The sequence below is a fragment of the Coregonus clupeaformis genome, chromosome 24 (assembly GCF_020615455.1).
Source record: "Coregonus clupeaformis isolate EN_2021a chromosome 24, ASM2061545v1, whole genome shotgun sequence".
Lineage (NCBI taxonomy): Eukaryota > Metazoa > Chordata > Actinopteri > Salmoniformes > Salmonidae > Coregonus > Coregonus clupeaformis.
This window is the reverse complement of record NC_059215.1, coordinates 31,830,819-31,848,746: the sequence shown is the minus strand read 5'-3', so window position 1 is coordinate 31,848,746 and position 17,928 is coordinate 31,830,819.

The following is a 17,928-nucleotide window of genomic DNA, read 5'->3' as shown; positions in this document are numbered from 1 at the left end:
AACTACATTAATACTTTAATGATATAGGTTAATATTTCAGTATAGCTGTTCACTTCGTCTTAACCTATTAATAATAATAATATTTAATATATATATATATATATATATATATATATATCAGCAGCTAGGCGTAATCATGAGATCCAGTTGCGCCTCAGAACAACAACTGTAATAGCACGCGAGGCTGTTTGGAGGGGCACGCAGTCAACCAATGGCAGGTGACCACTTTATGCAAATCTAACTTAGCTACGTCTTATTGGCTGTGTGAACATCCAAGTGTCAATCATTCCAGCGCGGGAGCTGTGAAGGGGAGGAGGCAGAGCGATGCGACATCTGTCCGCGTGCCAGTAGTACTGTGTGCGCCTGCTCCGTACACTTGAGCCTCCACTGAGCACGTGCCGAAACGGATTTCCCTTATTACAGCCTAGAGGGGGGCTTTTCCTTGGATCCTTGGGACGTCCCTACCCCATTGAAGTTGACGTTGAAAATGGTTCGGGTTAGGTAAGGGTTATGGTTAAGGTTTAGTGTAGGGACGTCCCAAGGATCTCGGATAGCACTGACCCTTTTCCTCCCGAACTCGTTAATATTTTTTAATTTTTTTTATTTAACCTTTATTTAACCAGGTAAGCCAGTTGAGAACAAGTTCTAATTTACAACTGCGACCTGGCCAAGATAAAGCAAAGCAGTGCGATAAAAACAATACAGAGTTACATATGGGGTAAAACAAAACATAAAGTCAAAAAAATACAACAGAAACTATATATACAGTGTGTGCAAATGTAGCAAGTTATGTAGGTAAGGCAATAAATAGGCTATAGTGCAAAATAATTACAATTAGTATTAACACTGGAATGATAGATGTGCAAGAGATGATGTGCAAATAGAGATACTGGGGTGCAAATGAGCAAAATAAATAGCAATATGGGGATGAGGTAGTTGGGTGGGCTAATTTCAGATGGGCTGTGTACAGGTGCAGTGATCGGTAAGGTGCTCTGACAACTGATGCTTAAAGTTAGTGAGGGAGATAAGAGTCTCCAGCTTTAGAGATTTTTGCAATTTGTTCCAGTCATTGGCAGCAGAGAACTGGAAGGAATGGCGGCCAAAGGAGGTGTTGGCTTTGGGGATGACCAGTGAGATATACCTGCTGGAGCGCATACTATGGGTGGGTGTTGCTATGGTGACCAATGAGCTAAGATAAGGCGGGGATTTGCCTAGCAGTGATTTATAGATGGCCTGGAGCCAGTGGGTTTGGCGACGAATATGTAGTGAGGACCAGCCAACAAGAGCGTACAGGTCACAGTGGTGGGTAGTATATGGGGCTTTGGAGACAAAACGGATGGCACTGTGATAGACTACATCCAATTTGCTGAGTAGAGTGTTGGAGGCTATTTTGTAAATGACATCGCCAAAGTCAAGGATCGGTAGGATAGTCCGTTTTACGAGGGCATGTTTGGCAGCATGAGTGAAGGAGGCTTTGTTGCGAAATAGGAAACCGATTCTAGATTTAACTTTGGATTGGAGATTCTAAATGTGAGTCTGGAAGGAGAGTTTACAGTCTAACCAGACACCTAGGTATTTGTAGTTGTCCACATACTCTAGGTCAGACCTTCGAGAGTAGTGATTCTAGTCGGGTGGGCGGGTGCCAGCAGCGTTCGATTGAAGAGCATGCATTTAGTTTTACTAGTGTTTAAGAGCAGTTGGAGGCTACTGAAGGAGTGTTGTATGGCATTGAAGCTCATTTGGAGGTTTGTTAACACAGTGTCCAATGAAGGGCCAGATGTATACAAAATGGTGTCGTCTGCGTAGAGGTGGATCTGAGAGTCACCAGCAGCAAGAGCGACATCATTGATATACACAGAGAAAAGAGTCGGCCCAAGAATTGAACCCTGTGGCACCCCCATAGAGACTGCCATAGGTCCAGACAACAGGCCCTCCGATTTGACACATTGAACTCTATCTGAGAAGTAGTTAGTGAACCAGGCGAGGCAGTCATTTGAGAAACCAAGGTTATTTAGTCTGCTAATAAGAATGCGGTGGTTGACAGAGTCGAAAGCCTTGGCCAGGTCGATGAAGACGGCTGCACAGTACTGTCTATTATCGATCGCGGTTATAATATCGTTAATTCCTCTATGGAGAATGGAAGCCATTTGGCCTAGGCTACAAAACAATGCAGGTCACACAACACATTGAAAGCAGAAATATAATAACAGAAAATAATAATAATATCATGTAATAGCCTAACATAATAGCATAAGTAATATAACTTTTGAAATTTACTAGGAGAATGGGGTGAGAGCCTGAGTTTGAAGGAAAAGGGCTCCATCTAGTGACTAATTTCTTCTGGCTTCTCAAATCCAGAACTGACAACAGTGCCTTTTACCATAGATGTTCAGGGTTTTACTTCTCAAACGAAGAGCGTAATGAAATATCAACAGCTAGGCTATAGGCCTAATCATGGATGATTGGCATGAGAATAACTATAATGTGTTATTTTTTTAGCAAACATTTCTTAGATGGGGGGAGTACAGCATATTTTTGTGCATTCAATACTTATTGGTTACATAATGAAGTAATCAATCAAAAGTCGCAAGAGGGAAAGGAAGTAGCCTATATTTGATGTCGACAAGTAAGCCTATCACTTGTCTACAGTGTTTGTATACCACAGATGTATTTCTGACCAACTCTACAAGTGCTCAGAGAGGATGTATTTCTGCTTACATTGGCCACAAGGTGGCACAGTGTAGCCCAACTCACTAGTTGAATCATTAAAATTAGAATTGAAATGAAATGGTTTAAATAACTTTGTCTTCTGCTGCACTGGAAGAGGTTTAAAATCGTTTTTGTTAAAAGTCAATATGACATGACTCAACATTTGAATTATGGAAAAAGTAAGGTTGTATGCTTTATAATGGCAGAATGAAAGCTCACACATTCAGTACAGAAACAGCCATTTATCATTAAAGATGTATCAATCAATCATGAAGATAAACTCCCAATTTTCTCAACTATAACTTAAAATAGAAAACACATTTTACATAATGGAAGTAGCCTACTGTAGTACTTCCATAGAATGAAGTCACAGTTTCATATACAACAGATGATAAATACTGTATACCCACTAACAGGCCTCGATTCTTGTGGTTTTAACAGAGTAATGGGCAATCCCACGGTAACAGAGTGACACTGAGACTCAGATTTTTCACCTTGAAATGTATGTCAAACAAAAACCAATGATTGCAAAGTTAAACAAACCATATAAATTATTGCACAAGGACAACTTTTAACAATTTCCATAGAAAATGTTTCAAAAACACATTTACTTGAAGAACATTGCAGATGCAAGAATTACGGTTTGTGCTGTTTGTGCCGTCATTCTGTTACCAAACTTTGCATCTGCACTTTGCAATCATTGGTTTTTGTTTGACATAGATTTTTAAGTGAAAAAACTGAGTCTTATAGTGTCACTCTGTTCCTGTGGAATTACCCTAATCTTAAAACCCCTGTCTGAGTCCATGATCCAGAGTTCACCGCAAGTTTATTGACAAGCACCAAATGTAATAAAAGTTTTTAAGCCTTAGTCCTGCATATACTCTGGGCTGGTGTCATATCAGTCATTGTTCATGAGCTCTAGTCCTCGGTGGGTGAGCTTTGACAGAGCATGCTGGACACTTGTTTACCCGGGATCCCCAGGTCTCAAGGGCCAGCTGTGTGTACTTGAGCTCACGTTTACTTTATTTGCTTTGGGATCGGGGCAAATGATGCATACCTAGTTCTAGGGGGTTGGTTGGCAGAGCATAGGTTTCCCCCTACCACTGCCTCCTATTGCAGTGGCATGCATTGGCATGTTTAGGGATTTTATTTTTGTGATTGGATGTTGTTGGATGACAACCCATTTTTCTAGTCCGGATTCTGTCTATAATCTTTTTTTCTTTACTCTGACAATTCAAAAGATCAAATGATTCAAAGGCATTTCAATTGACTAAAGAAGGGCAACTTGAAAAAATGTACATCCATAATTCTGTCTACATTTCGGAATTTCAAACATGGAGGTCTTTGTGATACACAACAAAGACAACAGGAATCCCCTTCCAACTGGTTGAAACATTAAAAAAATCCCTTCATTATTACATCCTTGAAACACTTGTCGACACTGACAATACCATGTGGTGGAATGCAGAGTACAGGAATCACTGTTGAGAAGGGATCTAGTCTACATTCATCAAACAAGTAAAGCCAAAAGTACTTGCTGTTTGACTTAAGTTTATGAGGGAGTGAAGAGAAGCCGGGGAGATGAAAAGACCAAAGGGAAGGGGCTGTGTTTGCAGATTTATCACAGTCCAGTAGGCTGTTGTCCGGGTTCAGAGTGTGCTCAACAGCTCCTTTTCACCGGCGCCTGGTTAGTTTGTCGTTGGGTAATGAGCCACCCTCTGCTCTCCCCTCAAATCCGTGTGCAGAATGCAGAAAATAGAGTCAATTATATCTGTATTAGCTGCTGTTGACCAGCCAATCCCCTCGCACACTCTTTAATTGCAGTGCTCGTAATAGTGTTTACTATGGTAAATCCTTGCACAAGGCAGCAACGATGCCTGCAAAAGTGACTTGTGTTCTTCCTCCAGATGACTACTGTGGCTACTTTACAAGGACCAAAACACCAGGCAAAAACAGAGAGATAATTCAAAAATGCACCTATACTTTATTAAACTACCAAACATAGATTATCATGCTCTAGGTGTCCAATGTAAAATAACTTCCCAGGCCAATTTCTCCATTTTTGGTAATAAGTTATGATGAACTGGTCCCTTGTGTTTATGGACTAGGATTGAGAGAGTACTTGTTGCTGGAAAGGTTTTGAGATTGCAGGTGTAGCTCATAGTCTTGAGGTTTGTCATGTAATATATATATTTTTAAAGCCTCTAAGTTTTTTGTTGTTGTTGAAAGTCCATAGAAACTAAAGACGCTCATATTTGCTCAAAATAAATACATTTTGACAGCAGCATCTTGGTAAGTGTTATATAATGTTAACAGGCATGGAAATGTGCCAAAAGAGGATGCAGACAGAGCTATCAATGAAATGGTTGAGACAGTAGGCCTACTTTCCCAAACTACAACATTCTTAAGCTAAAATATCCCATCTGCTTTTACTTTGAGTGATTATCTTTTCTGTTTTAGAACAACACAGGGAAATAAGGAATGGATTTACTCATATAGAAAGGGCTTGAACCAGCCAAAAGTAGCCCACTACAGCAGTGCAGCTAAAGTTAGTGGACTGATTTATTGTTAAAAGTATACTAAGCACATGCGCAGACAGAACACTTATCCACTTAAGATATTATTGGCTAAAGATCTAAAGATATTTTGTCTTGGCAGGGTAAAATATCTAATGTGAATTGTTGCTAGGGATTTCTTAATATTTGGAATAACTTAATGTATTATACGTCTTTTTTTTTGTATAGGTATTAAAACATATTATTTCCCTGGTCTTGATTTTCTTGTTTGATGTGTTACCAGCTCTGTTTTTTTTTAAATAAGATGTCAAAAATGGAATTAATTAATATAAAGTGGGTGATATTCCTCATAGCGTGAAGGGGGTGGATGCATTCAAAGACATCAAAGCAGAATGTTAGCACCACAAACGTGACAGAGTGGTGTTTTCCATGAACTTTCACCTTATTCTTTCTTAATCTCATTACTCCATTTATTGTTCTCGTACCTGGAAAAAAAAATGTGGATCAATTATATTTGCTTCGCTTTTCAAGTAGTTGGTTGTCATTTTGCCATCTGCAGACCAGCATGTCCAGTACAATGTGATGTATTCACAGAGCCTAGGTTTTCTGAGCAGAGAGAGAACCCTTTCTCTCGCTTCTGAGCCCAATTCATGGCTTTCTTCTCCCTTTTAAGTGGGCTGTTGATGAGGTTAGCCTAATCAGATTAAGTCAACTGACATTGGTCGCCGCAGTTTGTTTTCCTTCCAAAGGCGGCCTGACATCTCCTATACTTTTTCTTTATCCTACTTTTTTTTTTGCACTTTTCATCAAGGCTTCCACCAAATTCTTTGAGCGCAGATTCCAATGGACTCCTTTATAAACCTCAGTACTCCAATGATATAGGTTATTTAGAATGGGTCACTAAACTACAATACTTTGGGGGAGCGCATTAAAGTTGTGCAATGACGCATTTGGGAATTTCCACTGGTGTCTGTGTAAAGAGGCTGAACGCCGCAGATTAGCAATACACAAAACACCAAATGAAATTCTGGAAATCACTGGAACCTTTAATTTGATTTCAAAATAAATGTTTGAAGGATGTTGTATTAACTACAATACTTAATGCAATCTTCCCTGATTTCAAGACACAGAGATAGGACCAACGTTTTCACAGCTGGTTAACTAGTCTTTTAGTGCAATAAGCATCCATTGTTTATATTGCATTAATAGATGTAAATACAACGCCCACTGAATTTAAACATCTACAATTATCCAATTCATCATTCATTATTTTTGTTGAAAATGTGAATGTTTCTGTAGATCCTTTAGGGACTTAATCTGAGTTCTATACTTTCACTGGGGAAAAAATGGAAAGGTATTTCATAGCCTACACTTACCAATTACACCCAAATAAAAGAGTAAAATTACTATGATTATTTTTTCCCCCTTTACTCTGCAAGGTAAGGATGATAACCAGGTTATCTTTACACAACATGAAGGGTATATTTGTTTCTGTTCATTGATAAAGTCGAAGTTACCATTAGGCCTACACCAAACTTTTCTCAAATGTTTACAATGGTATTTTGGTATATGCCTATATGACAATTAACAGATACCAACTAAATAGGTATGTAATAGACATTACTCTTGTGGTCCAGAAAACCTGGGCACCATAATTATCTTGATTAAAAAACCATGTAGACTACTCATCATCTATTATTTTTCAATGTGCTAGCCATAGACCCGTTTTGTTACCTAGCGACAATGTTAATTCAACAAAACATATGTTCTTGCAATAGCAGTGTGAATTTCTTTGTTTGGTTAATCGTCCAATATGCCTATAAAATCTAAATGTTTATGTTAGAGAAGACATTGCAATAGATGTCTTTCAAATTATTTCACTCAACATTGATCATTCTTACAGGAGGTATTCCTGGTATTTGAACCCTGAGTCGAGATGCCCAGTTGAACAGACATTCCCCCATTTATAACCGTACATCTCTGTTGTTCTCATCCGTGGTGTGCCGTAACTTGATTCTCCCCCTAATAACAGGCTTACAAAGACAATGAGCACAATCAGTACAGGAGAGGCCTTTTCATGAGACTTAAGAGGCCTCCCTTGAGAAAAGACATGGCAGCCCAATGACTGAAAGGGGGCTGTGGAACCATTTAAAGTTAATGGTTCTGAGAGTCTGTTGCCATAACTACATTATAGGGTTTCAGCAGCTCTTTGAGTTCCACACTTACAGTTTGGGCACATCACTGCCCTTCATTCATATCAGCGCTCTGCACTGGAATTCACTATGAGAGATATTGCCCTCTCAAGCACTGTTGAACCCGAGGTTGCACTGCCTGCAAATTCCTAGAGTTAAAACAGAGGGTGGGCACGACAAAGACTATCGATCAAACGCCGAGGGCAAAGCAAATCGGAAATCTAATTATTACAAAGGCATGTGTCAAATAACTACTGTTTGAGGCCATCTACAGTACATGGCATGCCTCTTCGCAATGCTGCTTCTCCTCATTGGCAATTCCACGATAATGCCATTGCGCTGAGACTCAGATTTTTCACCTAAAAATGTATGCCAAACAAAAACAAAGATTTCAAAGTTTAACAAAACATACAACTCTATGCACAAGTACTACATTTAAGAATGAACAAAGACAACAACAAAAAACACCCAGCTCAGAGTAGGCTTTAGGATGATGTTAAGACACTGCCCAGACAAACGCTGAGCCAGGAGTAATATCAACTCATAGAAGTTTATCTCAATGGTAATCAGACAGTTTGAGGTACCGCAAGGAAAGATAGTGAAGACGCTCATTGACACTAGCTAGGTTTCCATCCAGTTGGCGACAGATTTTCATGTGAATATTCTAAAATCGCATTTTCCCTCCAGAGATGTTTCCATCAAATTGACTTGTTGCAGATAAAAGTCTGTGCGTGATGACATAGTGCACATAACATATATTTTGCGGTTAAATTACCATGTACCGAATAAGAAAGACAAGTTAAATGGGTTTCAATCTTATTTTCAACTAAAACATCTCACAAAAATATTTGCATTATATAGCGAATGTGCCCACTCTGGTATTGGCATGTGCACTCCAGTCAATACCGCTATCTGTGCACTGTCGGCTAGAGCGCATGTAATAGCCTACATCAGTGGTCACCAACATTTTCTGATTAAAGATCAGTTTCGCAGTCAAAAAGCAAGCCGAGATCTACCGCTAAGATAAAAACAAAACAACATGACTTTTTTTTTACATGAACCGACGAAAAACAGTTATGTAGTAATCAGGTGTGTGCAGTAGGCAGGCCTAATACATTATCACAGCATAATGGCTAAATGCCTGGCCTGCCAATATTGTTATTCTCAGACCATATTATATTTCAAAACTCGAGCTTTGATAACAAAATTGATCAGTTCAGGGCCTGAAACTAACTTTTTGGTCCACCAGCCACTGTGGCAGGTAGATTTAAAAATCTACCAGCCAAATATTTTTTCCCGACATAATTACACTAAAAACTAAAAACGATGTGCATGCTTTGTAATGTTTCTAAAACAATACATGTATTACTAGTAAGTGATGTGTTATATTGCTCAATTTAATTTAATTTTTTGAGACCCTAGTCTTTTAACCAAAATATCACAGATGAGACAAATGTTCAGCTGCCCCTTTAAGCGCAGGGGGTTACCGTGGCAACAAGGGCACTCGAGCGGCTGGGAGTCGTCAGTTATAGTGTGCCTGCCTGGGAGATAGGAGAATCTGACTAGTAGCTGATGCGTCTTCGCTGAAGCATACACTCAAACATTTAAAAACAACCCTAGCTTGTGAACAAAACAATGTAAATAGCCAAGAAACACAAGGACAAAGGCTCACTTTAGTAGACTTAAGTAAATTAGACCAACTTTTATGCCTGTGTGCTGGGCTTCTAAAAAATGTATCTTCACTTCAATCACAGTGCGCACAGGTTCCCAGCCAGGCAGTGTTGATGCGCGTCGCGCGAGGTGGGATATATAATAATAATATAATATGCCATTTAGCAGACGCTTTTATCCAAAGCGACTTACATTCATGCGTGCATACATTTTTGTGTATGGGTGGTCCCGGGGATCGAACCCACTACCTTGGCGTTACAAGCGCCGTGCTCTACCAGCTGAGCTACAGAGGACCACATAAGATTCGTAGGTCTTTGTGTGATTAGCTACTAGCTATGAAACAAAAATACAGAAACACTTCGAAAAAAAATCATAATATATTTTGCTATAAATGTGCTCATACTTGACTACTAATTATGTTTATTTGCAAATACGAGTGAAATCCTTGCACTGTGGAACCCTGACCACCCGCCATCGTGGCTGGTGAAATAGCCTATAGATTTTACCCACCAATTCCATAATCTAACCGCATTTGGGGGGTGGTGGGTGTTAGTTTTAGGCCCTGGATCAGTTGGTGTAGCGCTTGCAAGGCACACCAGCTGAGTATAAATTGAAATAATTAGCAAATATTGTATTTTTTATTTTACTAGACTGATGGTAGGCTACATGCATCTGATGGTCATGGTGATTTCAAGACAACTGGGAAATCGGAAAAAAACGAGGTAAAATCACGACGTTCAGGTCGGAAAGTCGGTGCTCTAGAAAGATGCCTGAGTTTCCAACTTGGAATTCCGAGTTGGATGACGGTTCAAACCGATTTTTCCCTGTCGGATCTATTTTTTTCTGAGTTCCCAGTTGTCTTCAACGCACTGAAGTCGGAGATGTCGGAGTTCCGAGTACCCAGTTGTTTTGAACATGGCATTAGTCTCAACTGAGGGAGGGAGCGAGCAGCAGATGGTCAGCCTCTCACGGTCCCTGCTCTCTCCTTCCTTTCCTCCATTGGGACTGACCAGAGAGAGGTGACAGTCTTCCACCTGATGGCCAAACTCCAGTCGCATGGCATACGCATCTGCCTCAGGCACAAATTCATGTTGTTCCTATGACCAGAGAAAGTGAAATATTCCTTGATATTAAAATAGACATGACGAGCTGCTAATAATAGCTTAATAAAAACGCAGGGCTATTGATACACTTGGCTACTCATTCATTGCAGCAGGCAGTTTTATGTTTACATTTTAGTCATTTAGCAGACGCTCTTATCCAGAGCAATTAGGGTTAAGCGCTTGCTTAAGGGCACATCGATAGATTTTTCACCTAGTTGGCTCGGGGATTAGAACCAGGGACCTTTCGGTTACTGGCACAACGCTCTTACCCACTAAGCTACCTGCCGCCCTGTTCTGTAGTAGTGTTGAATAAAAACAGTGTTGACAATGCTTAATACACAAATAAACATAAACTCACTCATAAAAACAGCAGCTCTTTGCTGTATTCTTTGACAGTCTCTCTCTCTGGTCATGGTTTTAAAAGTTATGAAATCTCATGTAGGCTAGTATAAAAACCCAGTAGGCACACTCGATTTAGCAACAGATCTCCAGGTCCACCGGGTAGGCGGAGTTAGACTTTTAAAACAAATGAAATAGTTCAAAATGGGAACACTTTTCCTACCCGGTGCGCAGGGCTTCTGAATCAAGTGCACCTACTGTCAACAGCGCAGCACGAATAATGATTTTAAAAAGGAGCGCAATCCTTTAGCACTGGCTTTTTTACAGAAATGTTTGGTGATCCACTAGGAATGCCTTGAAGATAGACCACGGTTGGTGACCACTGGCCTATATGATGAGATTATTATTATGTGCAAAAGAGCGAGATAATTTGTAATTCCATCTGTAGCCTAATAAACTGCATGCTTTCCTAACGTCGTAGTGGGAGGACCACAACATGCCATTGCGTGACTCCAAGTTAACTTCGATATTCTGGTTATTAGGCCTATATCAATATTTGCGCATAAAAGCCTTTCCACCAACATTTCTTGCATAATTCAGTTTACCGACACAAAAAGATCCCACCATGCATATTTGATATTGTAGCATATTTGGATTTGTCATTTGGAAAGTTTAGCGAAAAATGTTCTATTTCCATCAGGCCCGTGATTTTTGTTTTACCGACATGGCCTACCTTACTCGCATAAAACGGTTGGATGGAAACCTGGTTACTGTTGCAAATGATGGGGAATAACCAATCGCAACGAGTCTTTGCCAGATGTGAGCTTTATAGCACTTCAGACAACCAAGGTGAATGTTGCAATGGAAAAACGTTTGACATCATTTATGCCTGACATGATAATAATAATAATATGCCATTTAGCAGACGCTTTTATCCAAAGCGACTTACAGTCATGCGTGCATACATTTTTGTGTATGGGTGGTCCCGGGGATCGAACACACTACCTTGGCGTTACAAGCGCCGTCCTCTACCAGCTGAGCTACAGAAGACCACATGTTCACTTTTCCTACTCTTAATTGTTGCATAATAAGCTGCCTTGCATAACTGTATATATATATATATAGTGGGGAGAACAAGTATTTGATACACTGCCGATTTTGCAGGTTTTCCTACTTACAAAGCATGTAGAGGTCTGTAATTTTTATCATAGGTACACTTCAACTGTGAGAGATGGAATCTAAAACAAAAATCCAGAAAATCACATTGTATGATTTTTAAGTAATTCATTTGCATTTTATTGCATGACGAAGTATTTGATCACCTACCAACCAGTAAGAATACTGGCTCTCACAGACCTGTTAGTTTTTCTTTAAGAAGCCACTTCTTCTGTTCTCCACTCATTACCTATATTAACTGCACCTGTTTGAACTTGTTACCTGTATAAAAGACACCTGTCCACACATTCAATCAAACAGACTCCAACCTCTCCACAATGGCCAAGACCCGAGAGCTGTGTAAGGACATCAGGGATAAAATTGTAGACCTGCACAAGGCTGGGATGGGCTACAGGACAATAGGCAAGCAGCTTGGTGAGAAGGCAACAACTGTTGGCGCAATTATTAGAAAATGGAAGAAGTTCAAGATGACGGTCAATCACCCTCGGTCTGGGGCTCCATGCAAGATCTCACCTCGTGGGGCATCAATGATCATGAGGAAGGTGAGGGATCAGCCCAGAACTACACGGCAGGACCTGGTCAATGACCTGAAGAGAGCTGGGACCACAGTCTCAAAGAAAACCATTAGTAACACACTACGCCGTCATGGATTAAAATCCTGCAGCGCACGCAAGGTCCCCCTGCTCAAGCCAGCTCATGTCCAGGCCCGTCTGAAGTTTGTCAATGACCATCTGGATGATCCAGAGGAGGAATGGGAGAAGGTCATGTGGTCTGATGAGCAAAAAATATAGTTTTTGGTCTAAACTCCACTCACCGTGTTTGGAGGAAGAAGAAGGATGAGTACAACCCCAAGAATACCATCCCAACCGTGAAGCATGGAGGTGGAAACATCATTCTTTGGGGATGCTTTTCTGCAAAGGGGACAGGATGACTGCACAGTATTGAGGGGAGGATGGATGAGGCCATGTATCGCAAGATCTTGGCCAACAACCTCCTTCCCTCAGTAAGAGCATTGAAGATGGGTCGTGGCTGGGTCTTCCAGCATGACAACGACCCGAAACACACAGCCAGGGCAACTAAGGAGTGGCTCCGTAAGAAGCATCTCAAGGTCCTGGAGTGGCCTAGCCAGTCTCCAGACCTGAACCCAATAGAAAATCTTTGGAGGGAGCTATTGCCCAGCGACAGCCCCGAAACCTGAAGGATCTGGAGAAGGTCTGTATGGAGGAGTGGGCCAAAATCCCTGCTACAGTGTGTGCAAACCTGGTCAAGACCTACAGGAAACGTATGATCTCTGTAATTGCAAACAAAGGTTTCTGTACCAAATATTAAAATCATACAATGTGATTTTCTGGATTTTTGTTTTAGATTCCGTCTCTCACAGTGGAAGTGTACCTATGATAAAAATTACAGACCTCTACATGCTTTGTAAGTAGGAAAACCTGCAAAATCGGCAGTATATCAAATACTTGTTCTCCCCACTATATATATATTATGATATATATATATATATATATATAGAGTACCAGTCAAAAGTTTGGACACACCTACTCATTCCAGGATTTTTCTTTATTTTTACTATTTTCTACATTGTAGAATAATAGCGAAGACATCAAAACTATGAAATAACACACATGGAATCATGTAGTAACCAAAAAAGTGTTAAACAAATCAAAATATATTTTATATTTGAGATTCTTCAAAGTAGCCACCCTTTGCCTTGATGACAGCTTTGCACACTTTTGGCATTCTCTCAAACAGCTTCATGAGGTAATCACCTGGAATGCATTTAAATTAACAGGTATGCCTTGTTAAAAGTTAATTTGTGGAATTTCTTTCCTACTTAATGCGTTTGAGCCAATCAGTTGTGTTGTGACAAGGTAGGGGTGGTATACAGAAGATAACCCTATTTGGTAAAAGACCAAGTCCATATTATGGTATGAACAGCTCAAATAAGCAAAGAGAAACGGCAGTTCATCATTACTTTTAAGACATGAAGGTCAGTCAATACGGAACATTTCAAGAACTTTGAAAGTTTCTTCAAGTGCAGTCGTAAAAACCATCAAGCGCTATGATGAAACTGGCTCTCATGAGGACCGCCACAGGAAAGGAAGACCCAGAGTTACCTCTGCTGCAGAGGATAAGTTCATTAGAGTTACCAGCCTTAGAATAAATGCTTCACAGAGTTCAAGTAGAAGAGACATCTCAACATCAACTGTTAAGAGGAGACTGCGTGAATCAGGCCTTCATGGTTGAATTGCTGCAAAGAAACCACTACTAAAGGACACCAATAAGAAGAAGAGACTTGCTTGGGCCAAGAAACACGAGCAATGGACATTAGACCAGTGGAAATCTGTCCTTTGGTCTGATGAGTCCAAATTTGAGATTTTGGGTTCCAACCGCCGTGTCTTTGTGAGACGCTGAGTAGGTGAATGGATGATATCCGCATGTGTGGTTCCCACCATGAACAATGGAGAAGGAGGTGTGATGGTGTGGGGATGCTTTGCTGGTGACACTGTCTGTGAATTATTTAGAATTCAAGGCACACTTAACTAGCATGGCTACCACAGCCTTCTGCAGTGATACGCCATCCCATCTGGTTGGCGCTTAGTGGGACTATCATTTGTTTTTCAACAGGACAATGACCCAACACACCTCCAGGCTCTGTAAGGGTTATTTGACCAAGAAAGAGAGTGATGGAGTGTTGCATCAGATGTCCTGGCCTCCACAATCACCCGACCTCAACCCAATTGAGATGGTTTGGGATGAGTTGGACCGCAGAGTAAAGGAAAAGTATCCAACAAGTGCTCAGCATATGTGGGAACTCCTTCAATACTTTTGGAAAAGCATTCCAGGTGAAGCTGGTTGAGAGAATGCCAAGAGTGTGCAAAGCTGTCATCAAGGCAAAGAGTGGCTACTTTGAAGAATCTAAAATCTATTTAGATTTTTTAAACACTTTTTTGGTTACTACATTTCAGTCATTTAGCAGACACTAATCCAGAGCGATATACAGTTAGTGAGTGCATACATTTTTCATACTGGCCCCCCGTGGGAATCAAACCCACAACCTTGGCGTTGCAAGCGCCATGCTCTACCAAGCGCCATGCTCTACACTGGGCCTTATGATTCAATATGTGTTATTTCATAGTTTTGATGTCTTCACTATTATTCTACAATGTAGAAAATAGTAAAAATAAAGAAAAACCCTTGAATGAGTAGGTGTGCCAAACTTTTGACTGGTACTGTATATATACAGTGAGGGAAAAAAGTATTTGATCCCCTGCTGATTTTGTACGTTTGCCCACTGACAAAGACATGATCAGTCTATCATTTTAATGGTAGATTTATTTGAACAGTGAGAGACAGAATAACAACAAAAAAATCTAGAAAAAAACGCATGTCAAAAATGTTATAAATTGATTTGCATTTTAATGAGGGAAATAAGTATTTGACCCCTCTGCAAAACATGACTTAGTACTTGGTGGCAAAACCCTTGTTGGCAATCACAGAGGTCAGACGTTTCTTGTATTTGGCCACCAGGTTTGCACACATCTCAGGAGGGATTTTGTCCCACTCCTCTTTGCAGATCTTCTCCAAGTCATTAATGTTTCGAGCCTGACGTTTGGTAACTCGAACCTTCAGCTCCCTCCACAGAATTTCTATGGGATTAAGGTCTGGAGACTGGCTAAGCCACTCCAGGACCTTAATGTGCTGCTTCTTGAGCCACTCCTTTGTTGCCTTGGCCGTGTGTTTTGGGTCATTGTCATGCTGGAATACCCATCCACGACCCATTTTCAATGCCCTGGCTGAGGGAAGGAGGACCTCACCCAAGATGTGACGGTACATGGCCCTGTCCATCGTCCCTTTGATGCGGTGAAGTTGACCTGTCCCGTAGCAGAAAAACACCCCCAAAGCATAATGTTTCCACCTCCATGTTTGACGGTGGGGATGGTGTTCTTGGGGTCATAGGCAGCATTCCTCCTCCTCCAAACACGGCGAGTTGAGTTGATGCCAAAGAGCTCGTTTTGGTCTCATCTGACCACAACACTTTCACCCAGTTCTCCTCTGAATCATTCAGATGTTCATTGGCAAACTTCAGACGGGCCTGTATATGTGTTTTCTTGAGCAGGGGGACCTTGCGTGCGCTGCAGGATTTCAGTCCTTCACGGCGTAGTGTGTTACTAATTGTTTTCTTGGTGACTATGGTCCCAGCTGCCTTGAGATCATTGACAAGATCCTCCCGTGTAGTTCTGGGCTGATTCCTCACCGTTCTCATGATCATTGCAACTCCACGAGGTGAGATCTTGCATGGAGCCCCAGGCCGAGGGAGATTGACAGTTCTTTTGTGTTTCTTCCATTTGAGAATAATCGCACCAACTGTTGTCATCTTCTCACCAAGCTGCTTGGCGATGGTCTTGTAGCCCATTCCAGCCTTGTGTAGGTCTACAATTTTGTCCCTGACATCCTTGGAGAGCTCTTTGGTCTTGGCCATGGTGGAGAGTTTGGAATCTGATTGATTGATTGCTTCTGTGGACAGGTGTCTTTTATACAGGTAACAAACTGAGATTAGGAGCACTCCCTTTAAGAGTGTGCTCCTAATCTCAGCTCGTTACCTGTATAAAAGACACCTGGGAGCCAGAAATCTTTCTGATTGAGAGGGGGTCAAATACTTATTTCCCTCATTAAAATGCAAATCAATTTATAACATTTTTTACATGCGTTTTTCTGTTTTTTATTGTTGTTATTCAGTCTCTCACTGTTCAAATAAACCTACCATTAAAATTATAGACTGATCATTTCTTTGTCAGTGGGCAAACGTACAAAATCAGCAGGGGATCAAATACTTTTTTCCCTCACTGTATATATATTTACCAATTCTGATATTTTGAATAATATGATAGGCATATTGCAATTAATCATACAGTATGATGGTTGTTAAAATCAGAATTTTGATAATATTACTGTTATATCAACACACTCATCACTCCCGTTCAATAACACTAAATCACTTTTGGCACAGTAGGCATCAACTCACTTGCCGATAATGTTGTATAAAACGTTTGAAAGGTCTACCATTAAACACTTAACACATAGGCCCTAAATGCTGTCAATTGTCCAATTTATAGGCATGCTCAATTTAGGCATTGTTTTTAACAACGTGATATTGCGCTCCACATGGATAACTTGAAATAACATGATGTGGGTTAACGAAATAATAAAAATAAAAATATGCCTAATGTAAAATAATTGTCAAAAGCGCAAGAGATAGTGTTTTGTGTAGGTAAACATTATTTATGGATTGCTCATACAAAAATATCAAAACATTCAACTCCAAAGCAGTTGCCTGTCTATGACGCAGTAACCAATGACTCAGCTTCCTTTTTCTATAATCAAGACACCTGCTGGTAACTCATAACTGGTTAGAACAGCTCATGAGGTCTTCTAAATATCTAATGACTAAAGAGGCTTTATGCCTAGCTTATATTTTTACCCTTAAGAGTAGGAGTAACTTCACGTTGGTGCTCATGGGTCCTTTAATGGTACAGACACACCGAGAAATCTGACTGCTGATAGGTACTTAGCACAGTAGGAGGCCATTCCTTCTCTTGCTAGAACAAAAGACGTCCCTGCTGTGTACCGACCTGGTACAGAACCTGCCGTTTCTACTTGTAGAATCACAATGCTCATCAGTGGCCTAGAACTTGACTTTGAGCCAATCAGAGAGCACAAACCTCCACGTGGGGGAGCTGACAGAAGTAATCTACCCCCTTTTATCAGAATTGTTATAACTAAACTGTCTTCACATCTTTTACATCTAGCTAAGGAGTTTTGTGCTTGAAATTCTAGCTAGCTAGCTAGGAACATCAATAGCGCAGCTTTCTAGTTAGCTTACATTAGCTACAGCAGGCACAAGCCAAACAAGCTACTGCCACCTTGTGGCCTGGAGTATTTAAACGAAGCAAATCAGAGGTAAAACTGTTCCATGTGAAGAACAAAAAGTTAACTGCCGACACTGGGCAATGGTGCTAATTACCTATAGGCAGTTAGATTTCTCTGTGTGTCTGAACCTTTACATGGAAATGCACATATGTTGCTGGGCAATACGTTTCAGTCTACTGTGTTGTGTTTGGATTTGTTCACATTTTTATGATAAAGTATACTACTACCTCTTTGAAAACTGTATCAATGTGCAATAGTCTATACGATAATAGCTTATATAATGCA